Raw genomic sequence first — 25,255 nt, 5'->3', positions numbered from 1 at the left:
TTCTCTTCTTCTTTTTTTCCTCCCTTCTTGTCTTTTCCTTATCTCCCCTCTTTTCACCTATGATCTTATACCTCTCTACATACATATTTGTAAAAATCTAGGTTGTATACTATGTTCTCCTCGTTAAAGCTGCATTTTGATTGGAATTTTGTATTCATGCTAAATAGAGCAGCAATGATGTATTCTTTAACAATTGATCAACCTAACAAAAAATTATTTAAACAAAAAAAAAAATAAACCCTAAGCCAGCTACAATATAACTAATAGTTACATTTGTATCTAGCTTAGGGTTTATATTTATTTTACAGGCAACTTTGTATTTATTTTAACTAGGTAGAATAGTTATTAAATAGTTTTTAACTATTTAATAGCTACCTAGCTAAAATAAGTACAAATTTACCTGCAAAATAAAACCAAACCTATGTTACAATTACACCTAACACTACACTATCATTAAATAAATTAACTAAATTAACTACAATTAATTACAATTAAATTAAATAAACTAAAGTACGAAAAAAAACACTAAATTACAGAAAAAAATAAAATAATTACAAGTTTTTTAAACTAATTACACCTAATTTAATCCCCCTAATAAAATAAAAAAGCCCCCCAAAATAAAAAAAATCCCTACCCTATACTAAATTACAAATAGCCCTTAAAAGGGCTTTTTGTGGGGCATTGCCCCAAAGTAATCAGCTCTTTTACCTGTAAAAAAAAATACAATACCCCCCAACATTAAAACCCACCACCCACACACCCAACCCTACTCTAAAACCCACCCAATCCCCCCTTAATAAAACCTAACACTAACCCCTTGAAGATCACCCTACCTTGAGACGTCTTCACCCAACCGGGCAGAAGTGGTCCTCCAGACGGTCCGAAGTCTTCATCCTATTCGGGCAAAAGAGGTCCTCCAGATGGCCAGAAGTCTTCATCTAGGCGGCATCTTCTATCTTCATCCATCCGGAGCGGAGCGGGTCCATCTTCAAGACATCCGACGCAGAGCATGCTCTTCTTTCCGACAACTAACACTAAATGACGATACTTTTAAATGACATCATCCAAGATGGCGTCCCTTCAATTCCGATTGGCTGATAGAATTCTATCAGCCAATCGGAATTAAGGTAGAAAAAATCCTATTTGCTGATCCAATCAGCAAATAGGATTGAGCTTGCATTCTATTGGCTGTTCCAATCAGCCAATAGAATGCAAGCTCAATCCTATTGGCTGGTTGGATCAGCCAATAGGATTGAACTTCAATCCTATTGGCTGATTGGATCAGCCAATAGGATTTTTTATACCTTAATTCTGATTGTCTGATAGAATTCTAAATTTGGAATTGAAGGGACGCCATCTTGGATGACGTCACTTAAAGGTACCGTCATTTAGTATGAGTCGTCGGAAAGAAGAGGACGCTCCGCGTCGGATTTCTTGAACTGGATCCGCTCTGGATGGATGAAGATAGAAGATGTCATCTGGATGAAGACTTCTGGCCGTCTGGAGGACCTCTTCTGCTCGGGTAGGATGAAGACACTTCGGACCGTCTGGAGGAACACTTCTGCCCGGTTGGGTGAAGACGTCTCAAGGTAGGGTGATCTTCAAGGGGTTAGTGTTAGGTTTTATTAAGGGGGGATTGGGTGTGTTTTAGAGTAGGGTTGGGTGTGTGGGTGGTGGGTTTTAATGTTGGGGGGTATTGTATTTTTTTTTACAGGGATTTTTTATGTTTTGGGGGGCTTTTTTATTTTATTAGGGGGATTAGATTAGGTTAATTAGTTTTAAAAACTTGTAATTATTTTATTATTTTATGTAATTAAGTGGGTTTTTTTTCGTACTTTATTTAATTTAATTGTAATTAATTGTAGTTAATTTAGTTAATTTATTTAATGATAGTGTAGTGTTAGGTGTAATTGTAACATAGGTTAGGTTTTATTTTACAGGTAAATTTGTACTTATTTTAGCTAGGTAGCTATTAAATAGTTAATAACTATTTAATAACTTTTCTACCTAGTTAAAATAAATACAAAGTTGCCTGTAAAATAAATATAAACCCTAAGCTAGATACAAATGTAACTATTAGTTATAATGTAGCTGGCTTAGGGTTTATTTTATAGGTAAGTATTTAGTTTTAAATAGGAATAATTTAGTTTATTGTAGTAATTTTATTTAGATTTATTTAAATTATATTTAAGTTAGGGGGTGTTAGGGTTAGACTTAGGTTTAGGGGCTAATATATTTAATATAGTTGCGGCGACGTTGGGGGCGGCAGATTAGGGGTTAATAAATGTAGGTAGGTGTCAGCGATGTTAGGGACAGCATATTAGGGGTTAATAAAATTTAACTAATGGGGGGGCGGAGCTAACCGCCGTGCAGAGTGGACGGCTTAAGACAGAGCTCCTCCAAATTTATTAATATAAGTGAATATAAAAGGCTTATTTTTATCTACAAAAGCCATTTTTACACTCGCTCTGTGAGAGTTGCCTAATACCCAGGACCGGCACCTTGTTTTGGAGACTCCACGGAGCCTTTTTGCGCCACCACGAAGGGTCTGGCGCCAAACCAACGACCATTCCTCAGCCCATCCACTCATCTATATTAGCAAACTGTACCGGAGGGTCGGGGCTCCGCTCCGGTACAACCGACACTGACCTGGGACCTTTTGCAGGGGAACTGTGGCGGCAGAATATTTAGAGGTGCGTGGAGGGGAACTCCGGGGCCGGTGCGCTCCAGAGAAACAGCCGACTACCACGCTTGGCCCGACACAAGGAGTTAGATTAGGCCAACTGGGCTGCGACACCTGCAGTGGGAGCTTTGTGGCCGCCGCCGATAAAGAACAGACCCAGACTCCATCTCTTCTAGTTGGCCATACAGAGGGAGAAAGCGGCGGGAACAGCCGCCATCTTGCCGCCTAGGCCCTGCTTCCTTACATCAAGCAACAAGCTCCGGTCAGCAGAGGTGCCTGAGCAAAGCCGCCCTACAGATTTCCTCTCCTCCTTCCTGGAGGCACCACCGGGGAAGCTTCTGCCTACATAGCGGGCCCTGCTGGATCAGTTAACAACCGGGTCTGCCATATTGACTGGGTGAGTCACGATTTTGCCACGCAGCACTGCTGCTTTTAAGGGGGCTCCACTATCTGCAACTCCACACTACCTAACTCAGAGGGGGTACTGAATCTAGGAGCCGGCTGTAGCCCTAACATTGTAATCTTAGCTGCCAGGGGTGGTACTGTGGGACTTGGAGGGGTGAAGTCTGAGGAGGCCACTTTCTGCAAACTGCCAGGCCCACTTACCTCCTATCTCACATCAGCTCTGCCCTGAGGTTCCCCTGGCCTCCTAAGTAACAAATACAAGTGGAAAGGAACAGCATCATACCCCCTAAGCCTCCTATGCCAAGTGACTTCCAATTAAGTAGTGGTGGGCTTGTGATATGAGTTCAGTCCTATCCTCTTAGTGCCAATCCGGGGGGACAACAACTACCAGCCTGGTTGGGGCCTGTACCATTCCACTGTCTCTTAACTCATTCCAAGGGTCCCTGCAGACTCCCTATACACATTATATCTGTATATTTCACAGGGCTTTTACTGCTTTTGGAGGTGGGCTCACAAGTTACACCCCTCACCCGAGAGAACTGGTACACCTTTTGCATTCATCTCATACGGATCTATATGTGCCACTGGCTAATCTTTAGAACCGCACTGCTGTGTACCCACCTCCTTTACATTGAGAGATCTCTGTTCAGAGGCGCTATCAACATATGGCTCTCCATACAGGGGCAGCATTGAAGTTCTGTGTTCTGTCCGTTTGAGCTGCTACCACTGACAGCTTGCTGTCCTGCTTACGTGTAGTACGGAAGAACTGCTACCCTTGCCAAACACAGGTAGCCACCCATAACTACATTCATTTATTGGTCTACACAAATCTATTATTGCAGTAAATAACAGCTTAAAGTCACTGTATTATCTTCACTTAAATCTCTTTAACAATAAAAACCAAATCCTCTCACTGGATCAGCACTAGGACTCAAGGTTACATTTGCAAAGCTACATCCCAGGTCACTCCCAAGTCCCTTTAAGCACAGTACCTACTGGGAGGCAGACTTTGTTCATAATCACTGCTGATCCCTTGGACTGAGGCCACTGTCATAGAATTGTGATTTATTGTGCTGCTGCGTCAGCTTCTGTTTCTCTGCGGCCCAGCTCAGAGTGGAGTGTTTTGTTTTATTTTATTTTTGTGTTGTGACCTTGAATAACTTGCATTTTTCCTTTCACAGGTCGATTGGTATTTAACTTTTTAGACCCCAGTTGCTCCTGCCTGTTTGTCGCACTTATGTAAACCGTTAACTAATAGAGAGTGCAAATTTAGCCTCTCACCCTGTGCGCTGACCGGCAGAAGTCACTGTTCCAGGTACTCTGGGCTTAGCTGCCCATTTGTGTGTTAATATCACTTTCTATCATTGAACCCCCCCCTCTCGGACTCATCCTTTCCGGCCTGCTTACGTGGGCTGGTCACTACCACTCTCCTTTTTCCCTTCCTCCGGGTCGTATCCCTCCTTCCCTGAGTCCGAGGGGCACACCCCCCTTAAGAATCTTAGAGGTGCCTCACTACAAGTAAAGGGGTAATCTAAATAAGGCGCCCACCTGGCTTCTTTCTCCACCTGAGTTGGCATCTTTTGATACATACAAAGCCTTGTAGGGTAGCATGCTGCCCATAAACGCCGCTATGGGGAGGTAGAGGTTACAGGTGGTCGGCTGGCCCTACTCCGTTACATAATACTAATGTGCATGTGTATTATCCTCTTTTTATTTTATTAGCCTGTCGGGTCCAATAGCCCCCTTATCTATTCCTAATTCAGGCTCATTGGTTTAGTTGGAGGTTCTCTCTTCTCATACGAAAATGCCACACAACGCCAGGAGACACTCGAAGACACCAGGTTCTGTGAAAAAAACGGTCCTGGATCATTTCACACAACCTCCCAAAGACCAGATTGAGGATTCCAATGAAGGTCTGAGTGAGTCTGAGTCTCTGGGGGATGGATCCCAACCTGACCATATGCCCCAAGTGAGCTCACAACATCTAATAACGGAAGCAACTCTTAAGAAAATGCTTGCAAACCAAACTATCTCCATAACCAAGGAAATCCAGCGCAATCATGCTGAACTCCGTAAAGACATCTCTGAGATAGGTGACAGGGTGGACTCCCTGGAAAGAAAACAGGACGATCTTGCCACTGACCATACAAATTTATTGTCCTACTCGGAATCTCTTGCGGATCAAATTAGCCAGCTGGAGTTCAAACTTGCTGATGTGGAGGATAGGGCACGCAGAAACAACGTAAGGTTTAGAGGAATACCAGAGGACATCCAACCGGCAGAGATTCAAAACTTCCTGAAAGATCTCTTTAAAGAACTGTTGGAACCAACAGAGGGGCTGACAGACACCATGGAAAGGGCCCACAGAGCCTTACGACCTAGAACAGTCTCTCAGGAGAAACCGAGAGATGTCATAGTCTGCTTCCACAGTTTTATCTTTAAAGACAGACTCATGCAGGCGGCCATTTGGAAGCCGCAGACATCGGAAAGATTTAAAGACATACAACTGCTGCCCGATCTATCCGCACACACTCTGCAGCACCGGAGATACTTCCAGACAGTTACACAGATTCTTCGCAGGGAGAGTATTAAGTATAGATGGGGTTACCCTACTAAACTAATAATCACAAAAGACAACAAATCATTCACTGTGACCTCTCTTTCTCAGGGGACTTCTCTCCTTGGCCAATGTTCAATCTAAGCTGAGAGTCACAGCCCCCGAATGGTCTGTTAAGGAACAAAGGCCTAAGAGGATGAGAACACAGCAGCCTACTGACGAAATCCAATTAGAGTCTCCATCCTCCTGAATATGAGCTTACTTATGTTATATTTTGCAGGTCTGATAAGATACAATTTGCCTACCCCTACTCTCATTACCTTGTGTTGCTATGTTAACATGTAACGGAGTAGGAGCTGTATTGTCTCAAAAATGTGACTTCTTACTCATATATGCCCACTTTCTACTGTTTCATACTAGACTTATGTGTTTTCACTGTTCATTGCTTTCCGATGTTTCATGTTAGGCCCTTGTGTTCAACTAGTCTTATATAATACAGGCATGACACGATAGAATGTTCCTACCTCTGCTCTCTCTATTTTTTGCTGATACGCTGACGCGTCACTGAGCTGGGTCTGCATTGATTGAAACTATGTGTTTACAATGTTCATTACATTCTGTCGTTTCAAGTCAGACCTCTGAGTTCACCCTGTTTTATATTTTACAGGCACAATACGATAAAATGTCCTTAACCCCAATCTCCTCACTCTTTGTTGATATTTTAAAGTGTCCTTGAGTAGGGTCCGCATTGACTAAAATATGCAGCCTTTGATCATATGTAACCACATTCTATTGTTTTATGTTGGCATGTATGTGCACTGCTTCCTATCAGGTTCCTGTGTTCATTTTAGTTCATTATGTTTTGGTCACGCCCTCTATGGGGCCCACAGGTTTACATTTTCTTGCACCTTCGTTTACTCTCTCATTGTCTAGTCACTCAGCTAGTGGAGTGGGGCTGGACCTTCCAGCTCCTCTCATACATTTGCCCTTAGCTCCCCCCCTATAGGTTAACCCACACCAGGGTTCCACCTAGGTGGACTATTTCCACCTGTGCTGTCAGTACATTTCCGCCTTACACTCTGACTAACCCCCTCCCCTCCCATCCCTTACATACTTCATTCCAAGACCTTAACCTAAGTCTCCCAGATCTCCCTACTGCCCACCCACTCCCCTGGGCTAGTAGTGGACCATGTCCCGATTACGAATATGCACACATAATTCCAGGGGCTTAAACTCTCCCTTCAAAAGGAGCCTACTCACTCGTATGCTTAACCACCACAACCCCGATGTTGTGTTTCTGCAAGAAACGCACTGGATGTTAGACGCTCCCCATAGATTCCACTCTCGCTCATATACGACCATAGAATGCTCTTCATTTACAAAAAAAGCTCGAGGGACTGCGGTCCTGATTCACAGGAGGGTAGCTTACAAGGAAATTGAGGTAATAAGGGACCCCCAGGCTAGATACACTATAATAGTCTGCAAGCTTGATCACGCCACACACACCCTAGTTTCAGTATACCTTCCCAATACCCAACAACCTGCTTGCCTCAGAAAAATTCTGAGATTAATCGACCTACACAAACAGGGCAGAGTCATAATAGCGGGGGACTACAACATGATCTGGGACACTAAACTAGACCGCAAGACGTTATCCCCAACCAAGACCACCTCCCAACTAACTCTCCTCTCCACACGCTTTAAATCAATCATGTCTGAATTTGGATATTATGACATCTGGCGCTCATTACACGCTACAGACAGGGATTTCACCCACTTCTCCCAGGCACACAAAACCTATTCTAGGTTAGACCATATTTTCTGCTCGGCAACGACCCTGGACTCAGTACTCCAATCTAGTATTCCCCTCTGCTCATGGTCAGATCACGACCCAGTACTGGTGGACCTACACACCAGTGACCCTTGTCTTCATAAAAGCAGGTGGTCCCTTCCGCGCAACATTCTAGCAGACATCCCCTTCAGGGAAGAGCTACGAAGAGATCTTATAGAACTTATTCAACTTAACGACAATGGTCAGACAACTGATGATACACTCTGGGGAGCTATCAAAGCGGTATCCAGAGGCTATATTATCCGCAAGCAAGCTCGCCTTAGGAAACTGGCTGGACTTTCCTTAGCCCAAGCCCACTGCAAACTTCGGCTGCTTGAATCCTCCAACAGAGCTAACGTCTCTGAAGTACTGACCTCTCAGATCTCAGCCGTACGTGCGCATATTAATCACCTAGAGTTGCGGCGCACCCAAGAGAACCTCACAAAACTTAAGCAGTTATTTTATTATAAAGGCAATAGGGCCGACACTCTGTTAGCACACAAATTGCATCAGCGGAATAGCTCTTCTCGCATACACCAAATTTTTCACAACAACAAGACCCATAAACTTCCCTCACAGATAGGGGACTGCTTCTCAGACTACTATTCTAAACTCTACAACCTTGAGGGCACTGAAGTTAAAGCCCCTGCCTCCACACAACAGATTAAAACATTTCTAGAGTCCCTAAATTTACCGTCCTTAACTACGGAACAACAAGAGTCTCTGTCCAACCCATTTACACAGCTGGAAATTAAGCAGGTCATCCAGCGCCTCAAATCTCTTAAGGCCCCCGGCCCAGATGGGTTCCCCGCACAGTTCTACAAAACTTATAGTCGAGAACTAATACCGCTGCTCCTTAGGTTTTTTAATACTGCCAGGCAAGAGGGAAGTTTCAATCGAGAATTCTTGGAGGCTGAAATTATCATGATTCCCAAACCAAACAATGACCCCTCCTACTGCCCCAACTATAGGCCCATCTCGCTTATAAACGTTGATATAAAAATCTATTCCAAACTTCTCGCTAATCGAATATGCAAACTTCTGCCTACCCTAGTCAACCCAGATCAAGTAGGATTTGTACATAATCGTGAGGGCCCGGATAACACTAGGCGCCTTATCAATATTGCTTGCGAATCGACGAGAATGAACAAGCCTTTCTCGGTTATCTCTCTGGATGCCGAGAAGGCTTTTGACAGGGTCAGATGGAGTTAACTGTGGGAGACTCTTGTCGCCTTCAAATTTCCATCTGACATACGCCTCGCGATCCAAGCTTTATACTCCAACCCCACGGCAACGGTCAGGGGGGTAGGGTTCCATTCGTCTTCATTCCCCATTTTTAATGGCACGAGGCAGGGTTGCCCACTTTCTCCGCTCCTGTTTGCGCTGGCAATCGAGCCTCTAGCGGAAACAATACGTACTGACAGGGACATTGTAGGAATTACACTTTCTGGCTCCAAACACAACATCACATTGTTTGCAGATGATGTGACTGTGTTTTCTGCAGATCCGCTTTGCACAATCCCTAGACTTTTGAAGATCCTTGAGGACTTTGGTTCCCTTTCCTTCTACAAGCTAAACACCCCCAAAACGGAAATTTACTTGTGGGGTTTTCCCCAAAAATATGTCACAGCCCTCCAAAGACAATTTGACTTCAAGTGGTCTAGCAAAGGGATTACTCACCTTGGAGTTCAAATTTCTAATGATTTGAAACAGATGGTTAAGGACAACTATTTACCCCTCTTGGCGGACCTAAGAGCGTTAAAACATGTTTGGGATCATAAGAACATCTCTTGGATGGGCCGTATAGCGTCCCTTAAGATGTCGTTCCTCCCTCGGCTCACCTATATATTTAGATGCCTTCCAATCAGAATACCCACTCACCTTTTGCTACAGTTTCAAAGTGAGTGTACAAAATTTATTTGGCAAAACAAAACTCCTAGAATAGCTCACAAAATCCTGCAGTTCCCTGTCCAGCTTGGGGGTCTGGCTTCCCCATCCATAGTAAAGTACTATGAGGGAGCTATGCTTATGCACATCTCCCAGTGGGGAGTGCTCCACTCACAAGACAGGTGGAGAGACATTGAACAAGCCTCATTACCGTTTGATATATACCTAAAAGATCTAATCTGGACTCCGGTCCATAGCCGCAGAACCCTAAAGATACATAACTCTGTAGTTTTGGAATGCCTGGCAATCTGGGATAAGATCCGGCACCGTAAACTAATTGCGCCACACCCCTCCCCGATCACCTCCATCCCAGGCCTCTTTACAGGTCTAGCAGAAACACACCCCAATACGTGGGCTAGGTTGGGTGTAAAACAAGTTTCAGACTTTTGGTCAGAGACTAATGACGATGGATATATCTCGTTGTCTAAGGACAGACCAGGCGAAGACATCCCACCCTACCTCCTATTCGAGTTCACCAGGATCAAGAGTTTCCTCTCTAGCTGGGGTTTTTTTCCCTCTGCTCCACGTCAGCTCACCCCATGGGAGTCTGTATGGAAAGGAGGACGTAGACTCCACAAACCTCTTTCGAGACATTATAGCCTGCTGGATGGTACTGTGCCCCCAGACTTGGCCCGCACCTACGTAAGTGGGACACTATTCTTCACTCTCGAATCTCGGCTGATGCCTGGCAGGGGTCCCTCACCTTAACCAAAAAATCATTGCATTGTGTGACAATGTACGAAACCTATTATAAAGTTATTTCCCAATGGTATCTGGTCCCCGCGCGGCTATCTAAGATGTTCCCGACATCTTCTCCGCAATGCTGGAGGGAATGTGGCTCCCACGGAAATATGCTTCACATATGGTGGGAATGTCCTAAGTTGACTCCCCTGTGGAACACCTGTTTCCGTACTCTGTCTGCTCTTGGGATTCAGCTACCAAAAAACCCTGCCACTGCACTCCTACACCTAAACCTGCAGGCCCTTCCTAAACATCAGCAGATTCTCTGCGTTTATCTCCTGTCATCGGTTAAAACCAATATTGCCAGGTACTGGAAAAAAACATCCCCCCCTCGTTGGCCTGATATTCTCAAAACAATGGCTTACTTACATGCTATGGAAAAGGACATATTCTATAGTTTGGACAGAAGTGACCTTTTTGAAATGGTTTGGACTGACTGGACAGACACACATGACACCACATGGCTTCCCCAGGTTAGAGTTTAAGAATCCTCGTTACGTACGCCTCAGGCGATCCCCGGCAGTATTCCCCCCCCCTCTCCCATCCTTACAGATGAACCCTTCCCCCACCCCCCACCCCACCCTCTTACCCTTCTTTAACAGCTGTTTGGAAATGTACTGACCCTATCTTTGAAACTTGAATGTCTCAGTTGTAATTTTTCCATAATACTTTCTACATGTTATGCACTGAAATTTGCAGGGGACCTGCGAGTCCCCATTTACTGTTATATATTGTTAAAAATTAATAAAAACTATTTGAAAAAAAAAAAAAAACATTTAACTAATGTTTGCGAGGTGGGAGTGCGGCGGTTTAGGAGTTAATATATTTATTGAAGTGGCGGCGATGTCCGTCAGCAGATTGGGGTCAAATATTTTTTTTAAGTGTTTGCGATGTGGGGGGGCTCGGTTTAGGGGTTAATAGGTAGTTTATGGGTGTTAGTGTACTTTTTAGCACGTTAGTTAAGAGTTTCATGTTACGGCGTTAGCCCATAAATCTCTTAACTACTGACTTTTAAATGCGGTAGGAGTTTTGACAGGAGAGGGTCTTCCGCTCACTTTTTCCAAGACTCGTAATACCGGCGTTAGGCAAATCCCTTTAAAAAGATAGGATACGCAATTTACGTAAGTGGATTTGCGGTATGCTCGAGTCGCGGAAAAAAAGTGAGCGGTACACCTGTACCTGCCAGACTCGTAATACCAGCGGGCATTAAAAAGCAGCGTTGGGACCTCTCAACGCTGCTTTTTAAGGCAAATGCAAAACTCAGAATCTAGCCAAGTTAACTCTTAATGCAACACTTTTCAAACATCATTAGCCCTACTCACACACACAAGGACCATTAACCCTACCTATTTATCTCAAATGTTATTAAGCCTAATTGTGACTTAAAATCTGTAAACTAACTCTTATCCTGCAAATGTCATTAACCCTTACTGCAACCCTTTATGAACATCCTTAGGCCTACTCACACACCCAAACACAATTAACTCTACTCAACTCATGTGTCATAAATGCAATTAAACTTAATTGTGACAACTTGAATATTGTTAACCCTAAACTCGACCCTACAAATATTAACCCTATTCATGTGTCTCAAATGTTATTAAAATTAACTGAAACCCATTAACAACATTAGTCTAAACCTACCCCCCTAACAAACAGTTACTACCCTTTGCACAATTACATCACTGCAAAAATATGTCTAAAATATCCCCACCATAACAACTCCATTATGGGGTCATTTACAATCTATCACCGGTTTGCTCCACAAATGGCTTTTGGCTTTCCAACCAAATTGGTCGTTGAGTTTCTCAAGTGGTCACAATGCAAAATAATTAAGAGAGAAAGGCTTGATGTGTGTGTAAAAGCCAGTTAATAAGAGTGCAGTATACTCACTCCATGAATTGCATGGTATCCGCTTGTCTGAAGTATGCCACTCAGATGTCTGGTAGCAGTGATCCACAGAGGTTTAGTAAACTGGGAGTAAAATGGAAACTCCAGTGAAAAATATGCAAAATCTGTGATGATAAAATAGATAATAACTTACTCCATCAAAATTGAACTTCCGACACTGTCAAAGCAAAAAAGCAAGGTAATGTTCTGATTTAGATAAAAAAAATATTTATTAGCTCAATGTGTTTCAACGTATATAAACGTCTTTTTCAAGAGCAAATATAAAGTAGTTAAAAACAGGTGAAAAGTTTGTAAGCTGTGACAATTAGGGCCGGTTTAAATACAGGTGGTCTATGTTCCAACTTCCTGTGTTAAACAGGAAATTGGACTCACAAAAGATTAAATTATAAACATCTGATGTAATTCATATTCATCCCTAACCAAATGTGTACATAATCGCAAAGTTAAATTTCCAGTTATGCCGCCAAATAAATTAAATTAAAATTTTGGTGTAAAATCAAATGGTTAGGTGTGAATGTATATATCAGCCAATGAAAATAAGTATTGCTATACAATAGCCAATAAGAAAAATTCACAATCAAAAATCCTCAATCGAGTAGTATTAGACAAATAGTTCCATTTCAGGTCCACTTGTATCACATGATTTTGTAGACCTATCCGGAGCGAAATGACGTAGGCTGAAGCTGATGGTATGAGATTATGTTACCTAATATTCACATAATGTTGATATAAATTCCCATTGCACAGTAACATCAATAAATGTTCTTAAAAGAACAGTACATTTACATTTTCATTGCATACATTACATGTTTATATTCACCTAATGTGATTTGTGTTTTGAAGTTGCAAATCAGGTTAGACCAAAATGCAAAATAAACAATATTTTGAAGATATCCTAATAGAATATTAAAATCAATGATACTTAAATATGTATATGTGCATGATTTATGTTTCAAATATTTAAACAGTGTGCATAATTTATATTTCAGATGCTAAGCAATGTGTATTAAAACTACTGATTTAACATATATACATATATAATCAATTTAAAAAAATAAATAAAATGAATTAAAAATAAAATACATTGAAATAATACTAAACAAATGCTGCTATTCTAATATCCCTATTAAGAGCCCAGTGATTATATGTTCTTAATATGTGTATCCATATCCAACAGAGTTCTCTCCTATCCAACTCATTTTCTAGTTTCTCTCCCCACAGATCACTTTCAGAAGGGGCATTAATTTTAAGCAAAAGTTGGCCCCCTCTTTAATAAAAGGTATGACCCCTAAAATTCCATTATCAATTTCGAATCTACAAGGTTTTTACACTTGTTTACACTTTATTTTTTTAAATTGATTATATATGTATATATGTTAAATGAATAGCTTTAATATACATTTCTTAGTATCTGAAATATAAATTATGCACACTATTTAAATATTTGAAACATAAATCATGCACATATACATATTTAAGTATCATTGATTTTAATATTCTTTCAGGATATCTTCAAAATATTTTTTTTTTTTGCATTTCGGTCTAACCTGATTTGCAACTTCAAAACACAAATCACATTAGGTGAATATAAACATGTAATGTATGCAATGAAAATTTAAATGTACTGCTCTTTTATTGATGTTACTGTGCAATGGGAATTTATATCAACATTGTGTGAATATTAGGTAACATAATCTCATACAACGCAAATATAAAAGCGCTCAATATAATTGTTCACTTAAGAATATTTATCAATGTTTTTATGCGATGAGAATTTTATGTTATATATATTCGTTATTTGTTCATTTGAGAACTCTGATTGCTCATTTGTTCTTTTTCATGCAAATTGTTGCATGAATATCACCAAATGTTATCTCTATTCCTTTAAGAACATCTACTGTTCATTTGTTTTCTTCACTTCACAGAATATTTGCAAAACATGGCTGTGTATCCCTTGCTAGTGTTCGAAGGCATCCATATGATTACAAACCACTCTTCGCTAATGTCATTCTGGATTTTCTTTTGACTGATCTATAACAAAAGAGGCGGACCTGAAATGGAACTATTTGCTCAAATACTACCTGATTGAGGAGCATCCGCTTCAGCCTACGTCATTTCGCTCCGGATAGGTCTACAAAATCACGTGATAACAAGTGGACCTGAAATGGAACTATTTGTCTAATACTACTCGATTGAGGACTTTTGATTGTGAATTTTTCTTATTGGCTATTGTATAGCAATACTTATTTTCATTGGCTGATATATACATTCACACCTAACCATTTGATTTTACACCAAAATTTTAATTTAATTTATTTGGCGGCATGACTGGAAATTTAACTTTGCGATTATGTACACATTTGGTTAGGGATGAATATGAATTACATCAGATGTTTATACTTTAACCTTTTGTGAGTCCAATTTCCTGTTTAACACAGGAAGTTGGAACATAGACCACCTGTATTTAAAACGGCCCTAATTGTCACAGCTTACAAACTTTTCACCTGTTTTTAACTACTTTATATTTGCTCTTGAAAAAGACGTTTATATACGTTGAAACGCGTTGAGCTAATTAATATTTTTTATCTAAATCAGAACATTACCTTGCTTTTTTGCTGTGACAGTGTCGGAAGTTCAATTTTGATGGAGTAAGTTATTATTTATTTTATCATCACAAATTTTGCATATTTTTCACTGGAGTTTCCATTTTACTCCCAGTTTACTAAACCTCTGTGGATCACTGCTACCAGACATCTGAGTGGCATACTTCAGACAAGCGGATACCATGCAACTCATGGAGTGAGTATACTGCACTCTTATTAACTGGCTTTTACACACACATCAAGCCTTTCTCTCTTTGTTATCAGAGGAATTATAATTCCTAAAGACCTGCACTATCTACTACTGCGATCCTATCTTAAACACAGAGAGACTGAAAGAACGAAGCGGACTAACCACAAGGGGAGTATTAGTTCTCAATCCCTTTGTAACAGATTGTTGTGTTTTTTTACCATCTTACAATATCTGTACATTTTTTCTTTGTATTGCAACATAATTAAGGCCTTTTTGTGTGATATGGTAATCCCCCAACATCTATAAATGCTGAGGTTTGTTTTTTTCAAAGTATTTTTATTGAAGTTTCAAGGTCAAATAACATACAGGATTCACCATTGTCGATAATTACAGCAGGGCAAGACAAACAATGCTGGTATATGAGGAATAACCCAATAAAACATGACAAATATTAGCACAACGCCTCAGTAGGTAAATACAACAGTATAAAATTACATATCATGTCTTGATAAGAGAGAACAAAAAGGTTTGGGCGTAAGAAGATGAAACTCTGTTTTATATTATAATATATAAAAAATAAATGAAAAATAATCTCCACATCAGTAGAAAAATACTCAGTAATTCCCTATTATAACAATAAGGAGATATGGAGAGTTGGCTTTTGTGGTGGCCACTTTTGGGCCAATGTGTATAGGGGAAGGGAAGAAAAGCAGCGGGCAAGAGCCACTCAAAATATTGGGGGAAGAAGGAGGAAGGGAGGGTGGAGCCAATGCAGACAACACAGTTGGGTTGCTAAGGCAGAGGGATGCAGGTGAATAACATGAATGTAGGGGAGGTTATTACTAATGATGGATATCTGTGGCCAGGTGGAAAAACAATTTATTGTTTGGCCTAGAGCTGTTCACTTCGTTACCTAGTTTAGGCATCTATTAAACAATGATACTTGCAAGTTCAATCAGCTCACAGAAGTCCTATGACTAAAAATAAACACCACTGGAGTCTGCATGTCCCCTGCCACAGGATGTAACCTGTACAAGTATCGGGGCAATCAACTGCGGAGACTGAGAGTCGTCTAAAGAGAATGGGTTACAATGACACTCAACAAAAAATTATACAACAGTAATCTATATTGGTGAACCTGACGTCTGTTAACAGTCTGATGGTATATGCCATGGGTTTACCTAGAGGATACAATAGGTGCATTACACATTCCATTCTAGCAGGAAAATGGGCTCTATTATACGTTAAGCATGCATGAAGCGTAATTTTAACACCTTGCATTGATAATGGTGAATACAGACAAGTAACATATGACAGGATGTAACATAATATTCACTATAAACCTGTAAGTATAACAAATGCAACATAGACTTATTAGGATCTAGAGAGAGGTCACTGGTAGCCCAGATGGTCAAACGGGTGGATAAAGCTGCTGTTCTTATATTACGATAACTAGATAGAGGGGAGCTATTAAGAAATGGTAAAGCATGATCAGCCAGCATATTAACACATAAACCTTAAGGGAAATATGATATCTGGTGTTAGATAAAAAGCCTGTTTAACACATGGCCATAGTCAAGAGGGGTCCCTTTTAAGATCTCTCCAGAGCTAGCAAGAAATGAAATAACATGTCCCTCAGTTGGTTATACCTCTATGGGCAAATATAGATAAAGAAACAAACACCCTGCTTTCTGCACTGTAATCTATTCCCATAGTGGTTGCTATCCTAATGAACTGGAGGCACTGTATTAAACTTTTGTCTGCATATCTAATGTCCAGGTATCCCTAGGCTTATTGTTATAGACATGTATATACATTTATATAACCAGCAAGAATATTAGATTCATATTCTAATAGTATAAACCTCAAGGCCTATAACATACGCTGAGTATCTCCTATAGAGTTAACCTCTTGAAAATTGGCTAAACAGATATTTTCAGGAAGCAAGCACTGGAATGTAATAATATGGGCACCTACAAACTTTTACGTAGTAGCTCTGGGCACAGAATAAGCCTATCAGTAGAATACACTGGAAATACATAATATTAGGTTATAAGCAACATCCCAAATAATAACATATATGGTAATAATTTGCATAATTAGACTAATATGAAAAGTTCCAACAAGAAAATGACAGGACACATGGGAATATATGTGAGCAGTTGATGCCAAAGAAAATTCCTAACAGATACACTAGACTAAACTAGATGTTATTCAGAACTCAAGGCATCGTATAAAGTTGTACACATCCCTACAGAAACTATGAGGCTAGGTAGAGAGAGATGCACAGATCCCATACTATATAAACATGGGGGGTAGCAGTTGCTGCAGCTCTCACTGTAAGTGGAGTTGACAATTACATAACAGAGTATACAATATACAGTAAATAACTCTTATAAAAATAGTATGGGAAGAGAAGAACAATATAGGAGGACATAGCTTCTGCTAATCTAATCAGATCACATTATCTTGTATTCTAGTGAAAGTAAGCTAAGCTCTTCAGGAGAGCAGAACAGCAAACCAGTGATATGAAACGTTCAACTCCCCTTGTATACATCAGAGCGTCCTAAAACAAGAGAAGTAGGTATTAGTAGTAACCAGAGCAGTTCAAATCTTATCCTACGGCTTGTCACTAGTTTGGAGTTATGAGGATAGTGTTTTTAGAATAAATATCTATGTGGTTGTGTCTGAATCTAGGATACGCCCAGTTTGGGTCTCTGTATACAACATTAGTCTAATGGTAGTTTTGGCAGCTACGTTTATAGTGGATAAAGTCCCTATTGGCTTTATTGAGATGTACCTTAGTTTTTTCTTTATATGACATACCTGATTGTTACATTACTTAATAGTCGTGGTGTGTGTGATAAGTCCGATCTTGACACCACTTAGCGATCGGGATATGTATCCGGGTATAGTCCCAACCTTAAGTGTGTGTGTTAGCTTCTATAATTTGTTCTTAACAGAGGGCTGATACTGTGCTCAGGATAGATGATTCTGATATTCGGAATAATTCTTTTGAGTATATTTGAACTGTATGACTGGGACGTGTTTGTGAAAACTTATGTGGAACTATACGTACATAAGTAAATAAATGGGTCTTCATGTTCATATCGACTCTAAAAGGTTTCCATCTATGGGGAATAATTTGGATATATTCTCTAAATGTATCGTCATGATTGGTTTTATTTTATTTTAGTTTATTTTTTGTTATTTCATAATCCTATTTTCCGGATTATGAGCTATATGTATGGATCTGTTATCAATCGTGTAGTCAGAGGCCCACTGGCTTTCGCTACTAAATCTCTAGATGGAAAGGCTATCTGGCTTTTGGTTCTTGGTAACTGATCTTGGGGATACTCTTATTATAGAAGATGGACCTACTGCCTAAATTAATGGCAGTTAGTTTTATGATTCTCTTCTTTTGTAGAAGGGAACTCTCTGTTGTTTGGATCTGCCTGAGGATCTTGGCTAGTGCAGAGTAAGAAGATGAGCAAGGTCTTCCTTGTGATTGAGACCTTTGGGAAAAAGGCAATCCAGCATAAATATCCATTTGGATTCATTATATAAAAGTTTCTGCTCATGGTTCCCTCCCCGCCAGTTTCTTCTGACTTTCTGTATTCCAAAGAAACTAAAATCCTTCATATTCCCCTTGTGGATGGTAGCAAAATGTTTGTATAGTGGGGTATCTACTTTTCCCTTTTCTATACATAGGATATGCTCCCTCATCCTGTCCTTAAGGGCTCTTGATGTTTGCCCTATGTATTGGAGACCACAGGAGCAAGAGATTAGATATATGACGTTCTTGTCGCTGCATCTGATCAGGTCTCTGATCTTATATTTCTCATTTCTGTGATGTGAAGAAAACGTCTCAGTTTTTTGCCCATTTTTACATGCCTTACAGCTCGGGCATGGGAAGAATCCTCTGATGTTTTTGCCACGATGGTCAGTGGTAGAGTTGGTGTTCCCTTTCCTTGGGATACTAGGTGCTATCATACATTTTAGATTTTTCGTTTTTCTGTAGATAAATTTGGGGTTGGGAACTAGCTTTTCCCCAATTATGTCGTCTTCTTTTAGTATCGCCCAATGTCTCCTGATGATATTTTCTAGAATATGTCTATTCTCGCAAAACTCGGTTATCATCGGTACGTCAATTACATTATCGTTCCACATTATTCCTGGTTTTGTTTTATAACCTAGAAGGTTCTTCCTGTCGACCTTGCTAACTTCCTTGATCTTTTCATCTAGGGTGTCTTTGTTGTATCCTCTCTCGAGGAATCGTTGTTTAAGTATTTGTGACTGCTTGGTCCATTGCTCTGTGGTAGAGCAATTTTTCTTTACCCTTAGGAATTGCCCTTTAGGTATGTTGTTACATAGGAGAGAAAGCTCACACAGGAGAGTAGATTCACTCATTATTTACAACATTTGTGAGCAGCACACAGCAGTAACATTAATGGAGCAATGGGTAAAACCGGAAATCCACATTAGACTACATATACCAGATAGCACCATGGGAGCCGTCATATGCGGTTCTGAAACCCCCTTTTTTCACAATAATGAACTATGTTATCGAAATCCAAGTATCAGCCACTATATCCCCTCACACAAACAAGTAGATTTAGTCAGAATGTATAACATCCGTAAGCTACACATAGTAGTAGCAGTAATAGAACAACAAACCGGAAGCCCATGATAGAATTACATACACCAGACAACAACACGGGAGCCGTCACATCCGGTTCTGAAATATCAATTTTCTCCCAATAAAAACAAACTAAGCGATCGAAATCCAAATACTAGCCCCCACACTCCTTATTCCGAAGAAAGGAATACACTGTAAGATGTAACATACTAGAGAAAGATTTATACTTCATAATACGGTAGAAGGTTAACTTAGAGCCCTAACGGCATTACGTATGTTATAGATCCGGGACACATTTTTAAAATATTTTTTTTTTTTTATAATTTGCACTATATCATATAACCAATACTGATATAAGAAGATAGAAAACTATGATGAAAATCAGACTAAGATAATATTTGTACATTTCCCAGAGATGCTTTGAGGCAAACAGGAAAGGGATTACCCTCTCAAAATTTGGCGCCAAAACCGCCCACAAACAATCCCACATCTAGGCTTTATAAGCTCCCAGTCCACACAAATTCAGTATAGTCTTGAGAAAGGCCAAATCGTGGCCGAAACGCGTTGACAGACATACTGGTGAGCTTGATTCTTATACCACTATTGTCCCTTATATACAGTGTTGCACTATTGTTTCTATTTTTTTTTTTAAAGGTTTTTCATCATTTTATATTTTTACATTTTTGTGATATTGACTTTATGAACAACATTTCTATATATACTATATGGACTTCCATCATAGACACTAACAATATCACTTACCAGTTGGTAACTACGACCTCCGGATCTGGCACCTAGGGTGCTGAAGCGGCTCTGTGTTTAGGAGCACCTATATAGAATCTCTGCCAATTTAGACTTTTGCCCATCAAAATTTATATTTGTTTTACGTAATTTTACACTTTTGGATTGCGGATAATTTTGTTTTATTTTTCAAGAGGATTATTCATTTATTTTTGAAGATTCACATTATTTTCATCTGTCTCATATTTTTTCATCTGTTCAAGATTGATCTACATTGAACTATATATATATTTTTCTATATTTCTTTATTTTTATAAATATTTTTTATATTTTTTTTCTTTTTGTAATTTTTTTTTTTTTTTTTCCCCACTAGCGCTAGTGTGGATTCACATTTCTCTGGGGTTAAACACCTACTTTTTGCATCAACGTCACATTCTTTCACAGCCCCTCCTCCACTTGGTCCGGTAACGGATCTCACACGCCTTTGATTATTGCATTATTTTTTTAATTTTATATTGAAGTTTGAACGAATGTTTTTACACCATCATGTGCTGAGATTTTAATGTTTATTTGAAAGTTGATATATTGTTTATTGTTTATTGTTACACATCACATTGGTCTGATCTGAACCACAGTCCACACATTTTTTTCATCCACTGACAATAGAACCATATCTAGAACGCCAAAGTCAGGTAACCGACTTATTAATCTATCCTAAACACACATAAGAACTTTGAAGATAGCTACATTCAAGGTTTTGTATAACTAAAGTAGCCAGGTACAAAACTCCTGGAATATTTCATGGATCCATGAACAGAATTTTACTGTATTTATATATGAACATTGTGTTTTAACATTTTATCTGTGATTTTAATTTGAATGTATATGGAATAAATTATTCGCCAGAATTTAGTTTCCAGCCTTTTAAGCTATTCAGCGCTTACTATCGCCCCCTATTCTGTTACCTACTATTTAGCCTGCTAGGAGGCTAATCTGTTAGTAAGCTTAAGGCCTTTTTATAAACTTTAGCGCTCGGTACACATACCTAACTAAAAATGATTGGCTCCTATGCTTGCATTTATAATAAAGTTACCAAGAAAACGAAGAATTATCGGTAATAGGAGTAAATTAGAAAGTTGCTTAAAATCGCGTGCTCTATCTGAATCATGAAAGTTTAATTTTAACTAGACTATCCCTTTAAGGTCATAAAAATCAAAATGACATTTTCATGCTTCAAATAGGGAATTGACTTTTAAGAGACTTTTCAGTTCTATTATTATTTTTGTGTGTGTTTTCCTAGTGTCCTTTGTTGAAAACTATACCTAGGTAGGTTCATGGGGCAGCAATGCACTACCGTGAACTATCTGCTGCTTGGTAGCTACAAACATATGTCTCTTGTCATTTGATCACCAGATATGTTCAGCTAGCTCCCAGTAGTGCATTGCTGTTCTGGAGTTAAACAAATCTGGGTTTATTGCAATTTATTGTTTGAAAACTCATGTTAATGACTGCAGATGAGCCCTTTTCAATGTCAAGGTGAACACAATCAGCTTTTATCATTGTTTACTGGCAGCACATTTTGCATTACCAGTTCATGGTTAAAGACAAATAAAATGGCGATTTTTGAGTTTATTAAACCCTTAGGCCTAGATTTGGAGTTTGGCGGTAGCCGTGAAAACCAGCGTTAGAGGCTCCTAACGCTGGTTTTAGGCTACCGCCGGTATTTGGAGTCACTCAAAATAGGGTCTAACGCTCACTTTCCAGCCGCGACTTTTCCATACCGCAGATCCCCTTACGTAAATTGCGTATCCTATCTTTTCAATGGGATTTTTATAACTCCGGTATTTAGAGTCGTTTCCGAAGTGAGCGTTAGACATCTAACGACAAAACTCCAGCCGCAGGAAAAAAGTCAGTAGTTAAGAGCTTTCTGGGCTAACGCCGGTTTATAAAGCTCTTAACTACTGTGCTCTAAAGTACACTAACACCCATAAACTACCTATGTACCCCTAAACCGAGGTCCCCCCACATCGCCGACACTCGAAAAAAAAATTTTAACCCCTAATCTGCCGACCGCCACCTACGTTATACTTATGTACCCCTAATCTGCTGCCCCTAACACCGCCGACCCCTGTATTATATTTATTAACCCCTAATCTGCCCCCCTCAACGTCGCCTCCACCTGTCTACACTTATTAACCCCTAATCTGCCGACCGGACCTGAGCGCTACTATAATAAAGTTATTAACCCCTAATCCGCCTCACTAACCCTATCATAAATAGTATTAACCCCTAATCTGCCCTCCCTAACATCGCTGACACCTAACTTCAATTATTAACCCCTAATCTGCTGACCGAATCTCGCCGCTATTCTAATAAATGTATTAACCCCTAAAGCTAAGTCTAACCCTAATACTAACACCCCCCTAAGTTAAATATAATTTAAATCTAACGAAATTAATTAACTCTTATTAAATAAATTATTCCTATTTAAAGCTAAATACTTACCTGTAAAATAAATCCTAATATAGCTACAATATAAATTATATTTATATTATAGCTATTATAGGATTTATATTTATTTTACAGGTAACTTTGTATTTATTTTAACCAGGTACAATAGCTAAAATAGTTACAAATTTACCTGTAAAAGAAATCCTAACCTAAGTTACAAATAAACCTAACACTAGACTATCAATAAATTAATTAAATAAACTACCTACAATTATCTACAATTAACCTAACACTACACTATCAATAAATTAATTAAATACAATTGCTACAAATAAATACAATTAAATAAACTAGCTAAAGTACAAAAAATAAAAAAGAACTAAGTTACAAAAAATAAAAAAATATTTACAAACATAAGAAAAATATTACAACAATTTTAAACTAATTACACCTACTCTAAGCCCCCTAATAAAATAACAAAGCCCCCCAAAATAAAAAATGCCCTACCCTATTCTAAATTACTAAAGTTCAAAGCTCTTTTACCTTACCAGCCCTGAACAGGGCCCTTTGCGGGGCATGCCCCAAGAAATACAGCTCTTTTGCCTGTAAAAAAAACATACAATACCCAAGCCCCCCAACATTACAACCCACCACCCACATACCCCTAATCTAACCCAAACCCCCCTTAAATAAACCTAACACTAAGCCCCTGAAGATCATCCTACCTTGTCTTCACCATACCAGGTTCACCGATCGGTCCAGAAGAGCTCCTCCGATGTCCTGATCCAAGCCCAAGCGGGGGGCTGAAGAGGTCCATGATCCGGCTGAAGTCTTCATCCAAGCGGGGCAGAAGAGGTCTTCCATCCGATTGAAGTCTTCATCCAAGCGGCATCCATCCGGAGCGAAGCGGCAGCATCCAGAAGACCTCCACTGCGGAACATCCATCCTGGCCGACGACTGAACGACGAATGACGGTTCCTTTAAATGACATCATCCAAGATGGCGTCCCTCGAATTCCGATTGGCTGATAGGATTCTATCAGCCAATCGGAATTAAGGTAGGAATATTCTGATTGGCTGATGGAATCAGCCAATCAGAATCAAGTTCAATCCGATTGGCTGATCCGATCTGATAACCATATTTTGACAAAATAGCAATTTAAGAATACATTTACTGATAATGTTAAGGGTTACTGCCAAATAACACCCTAATATGTCTTCAGCAGCATCTCCTGGGTACAGTGATACCACCCATGTATAGGTGTGTCGGGTTCTCGGGGGGCTAAAAGCCCTTATTTTTAGAGAGCGCATTCCAGTTTTTCAACTTGGAATTTTCACATCGGTCATCATGCACCCATGTCCTATTTGGGACATTTCTGAAGCTGGCCAATGGAATTTACCCCCATCAAACCATATATATTTGAAAAGTAGACACCCTAGGCTATTTCAAATGCTGGTATTTTAACACTTTCCATGCACTAATTCAACCACCAGTCTTTGTCAAACTTTTGGGTAGTTATTTTGTTGTGTTATTTTTCACAAACATTGTACTTTAGGCATGGATTCTCAGTTACTGTTATGTGTTACTGCCAAAAAACACCTCAATATGTGTTCAACAACATCTCCTGAGTACAGTGATACCACCCATGTATAGGTGTGTCGGGTTCTCTGGGGGCTAAAAGGCCTTAATTTTAGGAAGCGCATTCCAGTTTTTCAACTTGGAATTTTCACATCGGTCATCATGCACCCATGTCCTATTTGGGACATTTCTGAAGCTGGCCAATGGAATTTACCCCCATCAAACCATATATTTTTGAAAAGTAAGACACCCTAGGGTATTTCAAATGCTGGTATTTTAACACTTCCCATGCACTAATTCAACCACCAGTCTTTGTCAAACTTTTGGGTAGTCATTTTTTTGTGTTATTTTTCACACACATTGTACTTTAGGCATGGAGTCTCAGTTTCTGTTATGTGTTACTTCCAAAAAACACCTCAATATGTGTTCAACAACATCTCTTGAGTACAGTGATACCACCCATGTATAAGTGTGTCGGGTTCTCTGGGGGCTAAAAGGCGTTATTTTTAGGAAGCGCATTCCAGTTTTTCAACTTGGAATTTTCACATCGGTCATCATGCACCCATGTCCTATTTGGGACATTTCTGAAGCCGGCCAATGAAATTTACCCCCATAAAACCATATATTTTTGAGAAGTAGACCCCCTAGGGTATTTGAAATGCTGGTATTTTCACACTTTCCATGAACTTATTTAACCACCAGTCTTTGTCAAACTTTTGGGTAGTCATTTTTTTGTGTTATTTTTCACACACATTGTACTTTAGGCATGGATTCTCAGTTCCTGTTATGTGTTACTGCCAAAAAACACCTCAATATGTGTTCAACAACATCTCCTGAGTACAGTGATACCACCCATGTATAGGTGTGTTGGGTTCTCTGGGGGATAGACGGCCTTATTTTTAGGAAGCGCATTCCAGTTTTTCAACTTGGAATTTTCACATCGGTCATCATGCACCCATGTCCTATTTGGGACATTTC

This window comes from Bombina bombina, chromosome 1 (assembly GCF_027579735.1).
Source record: "Bombina bombina isolate aBomBom1 chromosome 1, aBomBom1.pri, whole genome shotgun sequence".
NCBI classification, from domain to species: Eukaryota; Metazoa; Chordata; class Amphibia; order Anura; family Bombinatoridae; genus Bombina; species Bombina bombina.
This window is presented reverse-complemented; position numbering follows the sequence as displayed.